The sequence below is a fragment of the Calidris pugnax genome, unplaced genomic scaffold (genome assembly GCF_001431845.1).
Source record: "Calidris pugnax isolate Ruff unplaced genomic scaffold, ASM143184v1 scaffold182, whole genome shotgun sequence".
Classification (NCBI taxonomy): Eukaryota; Metazoa; Chordata; class Aves; order Charadriiformes; family Scolopacidae; genus Calidris; species Calidris pugnax.
In genome coordinates, this window is record NW_015090968.1 from 897,200 (window position 1) to 910,213 (window position 13,014).

At 36.5% G+C, this 13,014-nt stretch overlaps 1 protein-coding gene across 1 annotated transcript in view; it reads right to left on the reverse strand.

The window, feature by feature from the left end:
* Nucleotides 1–12,826, reverse strand: part of PLAG1 (pleiomorphic adenoma gene 1) — a 52,006-nt gene extending 39,180 nt beyond the window's left edge. The window contains exon 1 of the mRNA XM_014952665.1: nucleotides 12,526–12,826. The gene's annotated coding sequence lies outside the window, so the exon portion shown is untranslated. The remainder of the gene's footprint in view (nucleotides 1–12,525) is intronic.
* Between the last annotated feature and the right edge of the window lie 188 nt (nucleotides 12,827–13,014).

A 13,014-nucleotide genomic window follows, 5' to 3' on the forward strand; every position in this document is an offset into this window, starting at 1 on the left:
TAGTTACTTCCATACAGCACTTTGGTCTACCGATACATAAAACTCCTTGTTGAAAATGCTTTTTATTATTAACATAATTTTTATTATTAACATAATCTATAGGTACTACGTAGGAAGCACTATGACATACCAGCAGCACAGCCCTACAGCAAAACACTGTGAGGATAATCTTTAGACTCCCTGCATCCTCAGTGTAGGCCCTATGATGTTTTATTTTACTATTTCTCCTATTCTCCCTGTGTCTCATGATGACACTGTTCCTGACAGATGGTTGTACATGGAAGCGATCGACAACACAACGTATGATGCTCTAGTCATACATGTTTATTATAGACTACCAGCATAACAAAACTCTCAGAGAATCATACTTCAAGGTATGTAATACCACCAAAATGCCACCAAAACCAAGGAGTCGTGTAGATTGTATGACAGACTCTTCTCCAGTTCAAAAGTGTATTGGCCCAGATTGCAAAAAGGTGTTTTCGTGTGCCTAAAGAAGAAAGCAGCGTGTCAAACCTTACCTAACTCTGTGAGTTTCAAGCACAGCCAAGCTTGCCTTAAAATGGTCTGTACAGACTTCTTGCCAGTAGGAAAAGGCAGTAGGCAATGTCCCAGCTCACCAGTTGAGCAGCAGCACATTTTCAAGTTAAATACTCTAATCTCTCAGATAACATTAAATAGAGCTCCCTAACTAGCCAGAGTAGAGTATCATGTACTAACAACTAAGTAAACTTTTCACTCATGTGGTACCATTCTGAATTAGCATCTGTAAAACTAAATGAAGCTGGTTATTGTTAAGCTGTTTCAGCACACTTTGCTCTGTAATTCACCTAAGTACAAGCAAATTCATTGTATTGGTATTTAATACCTAAAAAAATTCTAGTCACCGATGTAAACAGAGGCAGTCAACCTATATTCAAATTTCAGACACATATATCTACTGTTCTTACAAGTAACATCTAAGATTCCTGAAGTTAAAAGATAAGGCAGAACTGTATTTTTCCTGTTGTATTTTTTGCACTTTGCAGAATTTTCTGCCAAGTCAGAATAGCTGTTTCCCACGTTTGTGTGACTCTACGCAGCAACAGTATACAATTACAAAACCTGAATGAGGAAAATACAACTTCAGAAAACAAAGTGGCAGAGGAACACGGGGCAAGATTAGCAACTGAAACTACTAGTCCAGATGAATCTCAGAGTCTCCAATCCAGCTGGCATAAATTCTCATCCTCCTTTACTCTATCTTTCCCATAATCAGCATTCCATTGAGGTATGTGGCTATCACAACATAATATTCTATATTAAAATTAGGAATCAGTACCCCTCCACGCAGAGAAACACTTTTTGCATATGACATTTTTAATCAGCAATTTGTCTCGAATAACCACAATGCCTTAAAGCAGGCCAAACCATGCTGACATACAAAAAAATTCTTGGAATAAAGGCTGCAATTTGATAATGCACGTATTATGCATTCTATTAAAGAAGACTTTATCCTTAAGAATTCAAGTTTATGGGTATATTTCTGTGAAAACCTGAAACCTTTCAGATGAACTCCAGTAAGAGATAGCTACCTGGAATAAAAACACTGCCTACAGAATGATTCATCATGTATGATGGCTTAGTGGATTAGTATGTTAAAAGCATAATCTTTTTTCGACACAGCTATTTTTAAGAAGTCTTAAAAAAAAAGTATAAAATGTTAATTCTGTTTTCCAATAAACATAACTTTTGATCTGCTGAGTCAGAGGTGTTCTGCATAATAATCACAGCAGGAGTACAATGCTATTTGTATTTGTTTGGAGGAAAAAGCATTAGCGCAATTTTGGGCAAATAACAACACAAAAAAAAATAATCACGGAACAGAATTCAATCAAAGGTAAACACACCAGAGGGAAACAATAATTCCGACAAAACAAAACACTTGTTTTCCTAGGAACAGTCTGTATTACTAGAAAGTCAATTCCACAGCCACGTAACATTTACATTCAGGAATTATAGGATACACTTCCAACACTGGGCTAAAATGCTGTGTGCAACTAAGTCAGTACCGTATCTCTTTTCTATGTATCACTTTTAATTCTGAATTCAAACCCACAAAACCAACAAACTCACTAATCTTAGAACGCACTTTATCATGCACTATCTGAATGTAGTAGAAGAGTTTTGTGTTTGTACAGTTCCCAGAAATAATCATGGCACATTACCTATGCACGTCTAGGTACCTAACCTTTTTATCTCAAAAAAAAGTTATGGATGTACACAGATACAATAGGTTTTTTTTCCTTTCATAAAGTTCTGACAGTTTTGTTACTGAAAACCACATTCTTCTAAATTTACATCATATTATTTTCATAAATATATTACTATAACACACATTTCCTTCCTGAGAGAACCAAGCTATTGCTAAATCAATCTCCCATGACATCAAAGTGTTATTTACTTGATTGAAAAATATCATCAGTCATTTTCTTTGCTTTCAAAACAGTTAAATATTTTTCCAAGACCTTTAATAAAAGGAATTTTGTCCTTTTCAAACACTCTAACTTCATATGTGATTACACTAATTGACCTTTCAAGTTGACAGACTTGTAAAAATCATCCTGAATTTTTGATAGCGCAGGAAAATATGAAAATTTCAGTGAGTGAAGGATCTTATTCCAATTAATTAATTTGTAAAAGTCAGAGTAAAGCAGTTCCCTGTTAACACCATAGAGACCAATCCTTCACTGCAAGTCTGCTCCTTCCACATTCAGGACATTGCAGTTCCATCATTAAGCAGCATCCCCTGCTGAGAAGCACATGACTCTACTGTTCCATGATGTACCCTCAATGACCACCAGTTTCCGAATGATGCTAAAAAAAAATACTGGTTTCAACCTATAAAAAAAACCAAAACAAACCCTGACCAGCTTGATTCTTGACAACCTGAGAGACCATCCCTTGTCATGAGTGCCACCTGAAACAATCAAATGTGTGTTATAATAAAATAAAAAAAAAAACAAAAACCAGACCCATACAGATGGGGAAATACCACTCAATCCCTGAGAAGCATTTCATCTTCAACATATAACTCTCATTCTGAGACAGGCTTAAAATGTCAGCATTACAGACTATACAGTTACCACTCTACATTTACTAATGAACTACCTAGAGTTTGATAGATGAAAATGATGATATTTGGAAAGCATGAAGTAGAGGCTGAATATCTTGAAGGTCACAGTGAAAAAAACTGTCAGCATCCAACTGGATTTTAATAAGCTTTCCCCAGAGGAACCTGGGACATGCATTTTTATTGACTGTTTGTTCAATTTAATTTGTTTTGATTTATCATAAAGCGCTGTTGAAGAGGCCAAGGAAACTTCCAAATAATCTGGTCAAGATCTGACAGGAAAAAAGTCTCCTTGTTCCATCCACAAATTCTGTAGTTCAGGTCATTTAATAACTTTGCCAGCCACTGCAATATACTCAAAAAATATCAAGAAACAGACTGATGAATGCAACAAGTGGAGGGGAAAAAAAATAATAATTTTTTATCTCCACATAACCTGTCCTAAAATACCCCAAGCAACAAGACAGAATACTTGCTCTTCAGGCCTGAGCTCTGCCATGCCCAAGGGGGGAATATATGTATTTTTGACTACGTGCTCTCTCCGATGTATCCCCAAACACAAAATCAAATCATTATTTCACAAAGTTGCTAAGTAACAGTTCATTCATAAGAAGGATACAAATACATTATGATCTCGGCCTAAGTTCCAAAAAGTTTGAAGATAAATATCTATATTTATTTTCAGCCATACATAGAGAGAGAGATACGGATGAACAATCCTCAGAACACTGTGGGCAGCGAAAGCGGTGGCAAATTTTTATGTTTATTTGGGAAGAAAGAATTAACAAATCAGTTAAACTGTATCTTCTTCAAACTATGAACCTGACTATCTCAAGGAAACAAATGCAATTTAAGTACTATTTCACATAACAGTTCCAGAGCACTTGCAACCCGACAGCACATTTCTGTCTGCCTTTAAGCTTTTTTTGTTAAGCTTCCTGCATAAAACCTTTAAGCTAGAGCTACCACCAAATATCAAACCACCTCCTTTACAATCAAAGTTGGAGGCTTAGCAGAAAGGCTTATTTGACCTTCAACCACAGTTTAACAACTGAAACTATGACAGGACTAAGGGAGGTTTAGGACATCCGTGAAGTCTTTGAGGGTTTGCTCAGATTTGAGAGACTTTCTATGGCTGATTCCTGATGAAAACTGAAACAAACACTACAATACTCAAGTACTTATTCAGACAAAACCTTTAGGGAATTCAGGCTGCCTAACGAAGAACTGTGGAGTTCATCTCAAGATAACCGAATATATTATCAAGTTTGCAGCATTACTGTGCAACTGAAATCACAAATTCACAGGATTTCAATATTTTGAGAGACTGAGGGGCAGTGATTTAAGTCATCAGAGCCCCTTCCTGACCACCCCTCCATTTTCACTCAAGGCTTGATGAAAGATCCAGTCTCTTTTATGTTCAGTATTTTTATTAGGCAAACTACAGAAAAATAAAAAATAATAATACATGCCCAACCTCCCCAAACCAAAGCACTTTTCTAGTCTAATCAATTGCACAAGTCATTAACACAGTTAAAAACTGCTTAAATGCACTTTCCTTTCAATACAAATATTTAAGTATAATGAAGAGTAGGAAGTTTGTTTTACATGATGCATAGATAAAAAATGTACTCGAAACCAAAATGTATTACTCAAGATGGACTTTACTTACTAGTTCTCAAATATTCTGAAGTGGTCAAGTTTTCAAAGGTAAAATAGTATTATGCTACAGGGTAGACCTCTAAAAGCAGATTTTTTCCAAGAAACTTATTTCCTACTTTATCATTTCTGAAAGTGTAATCTGGATTTCTGTTTGCCTTCTACAGCAATTGATGCTAGGAGTGTGTTTGAGTATTTCTGATGAGAAATAGTGATACCACATATTTGATTAATGCTCTAAGGCTGCAAAAGCTGACATCTTTACCTCACAGGCAAGTTTCACATAGTTTGGGACAATCCCCATCATCCAAATACTACAATGATTAAGTTTCCCACGTTACTCTACACTGAATTTTTATCCTTGTAGCATCATCAGCACAAGTTAATTCCACAGTGCTCCTCAGCACAATTGCTGTAGTACAAAAATGATCAATATCAACACTTAATGGGACACAAATTCATTTTGAGAGAATGAAAGAGTTTTAAATAAGAACTGCTGGGTTCAGATAAGAGCGTATACCCTTCTCTGAAAAAGGGCACACTTGTGCAGCTAAGACAAAAACCTTTTAAAATTACAACAGGGAAAACATTACATTTTACAAGTAATGAGAAATTAAATGAGTTTGATATAAATATTTCATATATGCTTTTTAAAGCAATTTCAACACATATTAAACCCAGACTGAATAATTAGGATAATTACCATATTATGATTCTCAGTAACTTTTTAAGTAACAAATAATGGAACTTTGTTGTTCAGGAATACAGCTGATTTCATTGTACTGGTATGCTTATAACTGTACTTAAACACCATTTAAAATAGCATGTAGCAACACCATCCTTTGACAGATGCAATAATATTTTTATTACTTTTTCTGAAACTGATTAAAATATAGCCATAAGCTATATGTTTGTGCTGGGGTATAATTAGACGTGGTTTAGACTAAACACAGTCCCAGTATTCAAAAGAATTAAAGAAAACTGTCAAGTCACAAAGGAAAAAAAAATAATCTACAGATTCAAACTAATTGGCATTTATTGTGATCAGCTATGTCTAAGCTCTTCTCTAAGCTATGCGGTTTCATAGTTTCCCAGTGTTTTAGATGAAACAAATTATGCGTGTATTGACCACAATAACTTCCAGCGAACAAAATAAGATTGAACAATGTCTATGTTTAGCTTTTAAACAGCGCACAAAACCCTGACAGGATTTTACATTTGTTTTATTTTAGTTTAATTCTCACTCCTCCTAAAGTACTTGGGAGGGGAAGAGCTCCAGTAACTGATAACAGGTAGCTAACACCATAAATTTATGCCTTCGTAGTGTATCATCTTACAAAAACATAAGAACAGCTGTAGGCAATTTCTACTTTTACATATTTACACTCTATCTATACTTCCATGTGATAAATACAGTATCATTAAGCCTTGCATGTAGGCAGCTGTACTTAATGCACAATTAGTATAAATGAAAATTCCACATGTGACAGTAAGAGTTTGAAGAAACTTAACATTTACAAACTTGTAAATGTTTTATTACTGACTATACAGGCTTGATTGAAATTTAATAGTAAGCTACCAGGATCTCTCTTTCTGCCTTTTCTTCAAAAAGGTCTATTTTAAGAAAAATATTCTTACATCACAACTGCTTCAAAAGACATGACATTCTCCCTAAACAGTCAGGTATTTCCTTAACATGTGCATGTGTGTTTGTGCATCTGTATTACATATAAATGTATGATTCGTGATAAATACACATACCCCACAATAAACAGCTTTATTAGAAGGGACAAGCACTAGGGACAGTAAAATCTGATTTGCATACACAGGGTCTTTCTGCTGTTCAAACATTTAGTGTAATGAGGTATCATTAATTCAGAACCAGGTGATTTGCAGGACTTTCTAGAGAACTCATGCACTAGTAAATCTGATACCCTGTAGTATACAAATACATACTCAATAAATGAAGAGGGAAGACAAGCTTTCTGACATTCTCCTTGTTTTTTTGATTACTAGGCAATGCACAGCAAATGTGCCTAAGACAAAATCAACCCCCTACATCTTATTTCATGAGAAATACTTCAGATTCGGCAGTCTCCAAAGTGTAATGTGACCCACAACCATAAAGAAAAGCTTTTAGCCTGGGAGTTAGTGATACACAGTGTCAGGCTACCAGGTAAACTACCTCTACAATACCTAAGTCTTTGTGCAATCTGCATGCTTAAATGATATAAAAAACCCCCTACTATTTCAGCAATATGGAAGAGATTATTAATTATCCTAACTTTAGTAAAAAAACAACTTTGACAAATAATTCCCTTTAAACACTTTCTAATCTGATTTCTAGGGATATTCTCCTTTGAGAGAGGAATTTAGCACATTAAGTGCAAAAGAAGATTATAGCAATTCAGTTTACTGTAACAGACACTTTTTGCATTTTTCCAAGTTCCTTTACATAGTTATTTCTTAATTGCATCTGATGGCAATTCTAGGTTTTACTCTCCTGATTCCCACTTGACTTCTCAAAGCTGATTTGAGCTATTCTACTTCGGAGTTTTGAGTTACTGTTCTGTGTATTACAGCCACACTTATCTACACTCATTTGTTTTATCTATCTCACTTTTTGGTTTTAGACTAGTTCAGCCCTGTTTTTTTTTATTCTTTCCTTTCCTTTAAACAATTAAAATAAAATTATGCACATTGGGCCACATTCTACTCTCCCCATACCCCCTTGTAAGTCTGTCAAAACTGCCAGGGTTGGGCATGTGTGAAACAGCCCATCACTATGGCCATGTATTTTAATGTATTTGACAAGGTATCTCTACACTCTGGACAGACAATGATTTAGGAAAGGCACAGAAGTTGTTACAAAGAAGGCTATAATAGAAACTGATTTATTACTTCTACATGAGAATCACTATCTAAGCTTTCCCACTCTTCACTGTCAAAGGTGTACTTCTGCAGTCACCTCAAAATCCTATGGAAGGTGGTTAATTTTAATGCCATGATCCTACAGTAACTGTTTACAAGACATACAGGGTTCACTTAAATATTAACAATTTTAATATATCCTATGAGAAGGCCCCGTCCTTTATAACTGTTATCACATAGTTATTTTTAAAAGCATGTTATATCTTGTCAAAATTTAAAAAAAACACCTCTAGTTCTATTGATTTCTGCTACTTGTCCTTCTAAGATGAGACAGTAACAGGTGAACAGTGATACTGAAGGAGACAAAAAATACTCTAACAAGCCAATCTAAATCAAAATAAAATTAAACTTGCAGTAATGGTGACCAGTTCTGTTCAGTATTGGGTTTTCATAACTTGCATACAATTAGAATTTTTCACATTTGATATTTGGTGGACAACTGTTCATTTAAAATGCATTATTTACTGCAATCTATTAAATTTCAAATAAAGGGTCACTATATACCTTGAAAAATCAAAAAAAAATATAGGCAGCTATATAAGTGATTATATTGAGAATTAATCAATGTTTTACATCCAAGTTACAAGTTTGCATAATTTAAAAATCAATATAAATTTAATTAAATTCTATATGTGATTTTTCGATTAGCAGAAAAAATACACAACTCTCTATTATCAAAATAGTCAGAAAAATGAAAAAAAAAACCCACCCTACACTTCAGAAATTTAAACATTTTACATTTGATCAGTACAAAATGTTACTTTGTTCTAATATTTGAATTATTTTTAAATAGTTTTTTAAGGCTACCTAAACATTTGGTAATTGGTTAAAGATGCCTAACAGTTCAGTGCATAGATGCTGTACGTTTCTTTCAAAAGCAATGCAAGCTAAATTCTCACTGGTAGCGGATATTTAGAGAATATCTCCTTGAAAACAAGTGCTCTATCACTTCAGTGGTGGTGGCTGCTAGCTCCTTTTAACTCTACACTGATTTGAGAATGGTGTAATTGTTCTAACATATTTCACATTTTCCAGAATATCTCCCCTTAGTAAACAGACTTGTTCAAGAACCCTCCCAAAAGGTATTTGCTGAAAAAAACTGGGTTTAAAGATATAAGAGGCTATAGATAGAAAATTTAAAAAGCTTACATTTTAGATTCTGAAATAAAACACCTCTTTTAACAAAATAACCTTGAACAGTTACAAACAGTGGTTTATTTAGAACAGGAGCAGTACCCTCTTTAACCCATTAATTTTAAAACACATGCACTACCCTGAAAGGAGGAGACTTAAGGGCACCATTTTGACTGACTGCTGCAGAGATGGACGACCATTAGAAGTGGCTGTGCTTTGCATGCGGTGCCTTTTGGAATTACACAAACTTTTCAAAAGTTTCTTAATTTAAATCTCCAAGTTCTACATTGGGAAACTCATTTTCCAGAATAATTACTAAATGAAAAGTACACACCAATAGACACACTTGAAGTAAGCATTCAAGAAAAGCTGAATGCATGTCCATTTAGATTCCTGTATTTGCCATACTGTTGTATTGTAGTTATTAACTTTTAAACATTATTGAATAGGATTGATAAGTATCTAAGAATTATTCTAATACATTTACAGCTCCCCAGTTTACCTACAGAAAGTAGGACAACTTTACCAACAACAGCCCATAATATTTGTTTCCTCGGGTGTTTTAATTTTAGAAAATCTTGAAAAAATGTATAGAACCAGAACAACATATAATAGAGAAGATTATCTTAACTCTTGGAAGTAAGGAAGCTTTGAAAGTTACTTCTATTTTTATTAAACACCACATCATCCCTGTAAGAAGAGTTCAGTTTTCTACAAAAAGAGAGTAAGTAACTTTGTAGAAAACAATCCTAAACAACATTTATCTTCTGCTATTATTACCACCATCTGGATTACACCTCAAAATTAAACCTAGTTTAGAAGAGTATCAAATTCTGTGAGAACACCCTTTCCTCCTTCTCCTGTCTATGTCCTGAATTTTGTACTATGCTTGGATACACTGAATTTACTTTGTAATACATAACTGTAAGTAAAGAAACACACTCCACAACATGTGCTGCTTTCATGTTGTTATTACCAGTGCCTATGCCTATTTTCAGCACTACAATATTAATGATTTAGAAGCTCTTAATTAGCTTAAAATGCAGTAACACATTAAACACTTCATACTGATGGTCACAGACACAGTATTTGAAGAGTTCTTACACACTAGTTTATTAAAGTTAGTTCTGTAGATCTACTACTATCTATCTACCCTGGCACATTGAAAACACCAACACATGGTGTCCTGTTACTAATTTATCAAATTTCTATGCCTTTCAGGATAATGTTATTTCAGTCAATAAAAAGAAGAGATCAGTGTAAGAAATATTTTGAAAGAAACTTTGATGTATGAATTCTTGCTAACTATAAAAGAGCTCTCTAAGCCATAAAAGACAGTTTTGGAAAAATGTTCAATTTCACTCCTTTATACAAACTGATTAATCTTTCTTCCTTAATGAGCCTTTTTTTCCTAGCATCAGAGTAGTTAATGTGATTTAATCTTTACAGTTGCGAGTTGCTGAAAAACTTGGAGCTTTCTTCCAAACTCTCTAACCACAAGACTACCCTAGTCAACAACTACTGTGCAACAGCTCCTTTGGTCACACTTGCAGAAAAGGTACACATCATTTGCGAGCATGTGCTATTCAACACAGAGGGTATCACAACTGATACTCAACTTCCACAAGTTCAAAGAAAACATCTGCAGAAATAGCCTCCCTACAAGTTCAGTACTCCATATTCCCGCTCAAGAACCACATACCTGTATGCAATTCTTAACCCAGAATTAAATACAAAGACTACAAAAACAAGGCACGTGTAAAGGAAACATTGTAACTCCTCATAAAGATATCAAATTGCCATGTTAAGAGGCGATGTTAATTTTTTTTAATAGGATATTTCACTGAAAATTAAAATACACAGGAGGTAATAGGGACAAGCGGAGCATTTCACATCATTACAGTTAAACATTTACAAGCTAAAAATTCAGCAAAAAACTGTATCAGCCAGAACCCATGCTAAAAGCATGCACACACACACACATGCACACATATACATGAAACTAGACCGCAGTTAGGATGGTTTTTCTTTTTTTAAACAAAGCCAGAGGCAATTCTTCCAAGTGATGTTATAATTACACAGCTAAGGTGTACTCATAAAAAGCCCCTACTTTGGCCAATTAAAACCTACAGTTATTTTCACTACTTTCAAAACCTTTTGGGACTGTTCAGAAGATTTAAGTATAGAAGAAGCCCTACAATATTTGTCAACAAACTCAGGTGTCCCCAACAAAACTGAACGTATTCAAAGTAAAAATAACACATTCCACAACTTTTACAAAATGTCTGTGAAACTGCCCCATGCGCATAGGTCTCCTCCCAGGGAATTCATAGCTAGCAGAACAGCACTAGGTTTTAATATTAAACAACCTGAGACCATTTCTGCAACACCCACTCCAAAAACGCTCTCCAAAAACACAGCATTTTCCTTAACACACCAAGAAAACTCCCCTGAAGACCCGCTCCACACAAAATAATTGCTCTGATCCAAACGAATCTGCACGTTTCCCCCCATTATCCTGCCTTAAATTATCAGCCCAGGGCCGATTTGATACCTCTCCATGAAAAAAAAACAACAACGACCCATCCCTCTGCTAGAGGCAGAGGTGCTGCAGAGGTGATGATAACCCTAGGAAAAGAGAAGCTGTCTCTTTAAAATGCCCTGCTATGTCCCTGATCCCACGTGGAACCAACATCAGCAGCACTTTCGCATTAACTTCAACGTGAGGCGAGATGAGGCATCCTTATTTTAAGATAAATAAAACGAGGGGAGGGCAGGATACATTCTTTGTAGGAGACGGACAGGTGAACCGAACGTGCCAGGGAAACCAGCAACCACCCGCAGGAGAGGTGCCCTGCCCCTCAGCCCTCCCTGCTTTCCCTATGGAGCATTACCTCAACCCCACACTCCTCTGAAAGAATCCAGTTTAAAGAGAGGAGGGAGCCACCAGGAAAAAACTTGGGAAATTCAAAGGCAACGAAAACGCACTTTATAAACCGGAAAGGTTTACTCTTTGCCTCACACATCCTAATTAGATCAGGAAAGTGACACTACAAAGGCATTACATTCCGGTCCGAAAAAAAAAAAAAAAAAAAAAAAAAAAAAAAAAAAAAAGAAAGGGAAAAAAAAAAAAAAAGCCAGAGGAAAAGAAAGGAGCCCCCATCTCCAGAACCCCCCCAAACATACAAAAAAGCATTTAAAAAGGAAGTTATAAAGCAGCACATACAGCATTTATCTTATCTAGGATCACTCCACATTACCCCCAAGTTAGGCACTTTCTGCACTATCATCTCCCCCTACCTCTCTCTCTCCCCTGAAAGGGATTTTCACGTTTTCTCATTGTCGGTGGCGAGTTATAAGAGGCTTTTGCCTTCCCAAAGAATTCATCAACAAAAAAAAAATAATAAATATTAACTCCTTGCTCCCTGAAACCTTAAAACGGTCTCGGGAAGACACGGGTTTTATTCTGTTACCTTGAGGAAGAAAAGGGGGAGCAGCCCCGATTTTTAGGTATTTTTTGGCATTTTTTTCTGATTTTTATTTTGTTATATGCCTCAGTTCTCCCTCCATTTTGGTTGTTTATGATACTGACAACAAGCTGTCCCTGCTCTCTCTCTCTCTCTCTCCGGATCTCTCCTGCTTTCAGTTAGCAAACCCCCCTCCCCAATGCAACACGACTCGGCACTTACTTGGGTTCACACTTTTCTCTAAACACACACCGATGGGGAAGGGAAAAGCTTCTGGGCCACTCGGAGGGGGAGAGCAGGCAAATTCGTTTCTTTATTACGAAAAAAAAAACTTTTGTCCAAAAAACGACGGGAAAGGGGGGTCGAGTGCCCCAAAGTCACTCCGGATCCCCCCAAAGACGCAGCCGCCAGGTCCGGGGGACACCCCACGGGTAGCCGGGTCCACGGGGGAAATTTCTGTGCGAAATTCGGCCGGTTTGAAGCGGGGGGCGAATTTATATTAATTTTTTCCCTCATTTTTCGGCACCGCGGTCTCTAATGTCTTCCGCTCCCTCTCGCCCGCTCTCGCCGCTGTCACTGCATTCACAGCACAGGCTCCGGAGAGGCGAGGAGAGGAGGGGAGAGGGGGGCGGCCGGGCAGCTCCCGCTCCTCTGCCCCTTGCACCCGCGCCGCCGTCGCGGCCCCCGGCCCCCGGCCCGCCGCAGGGAGGG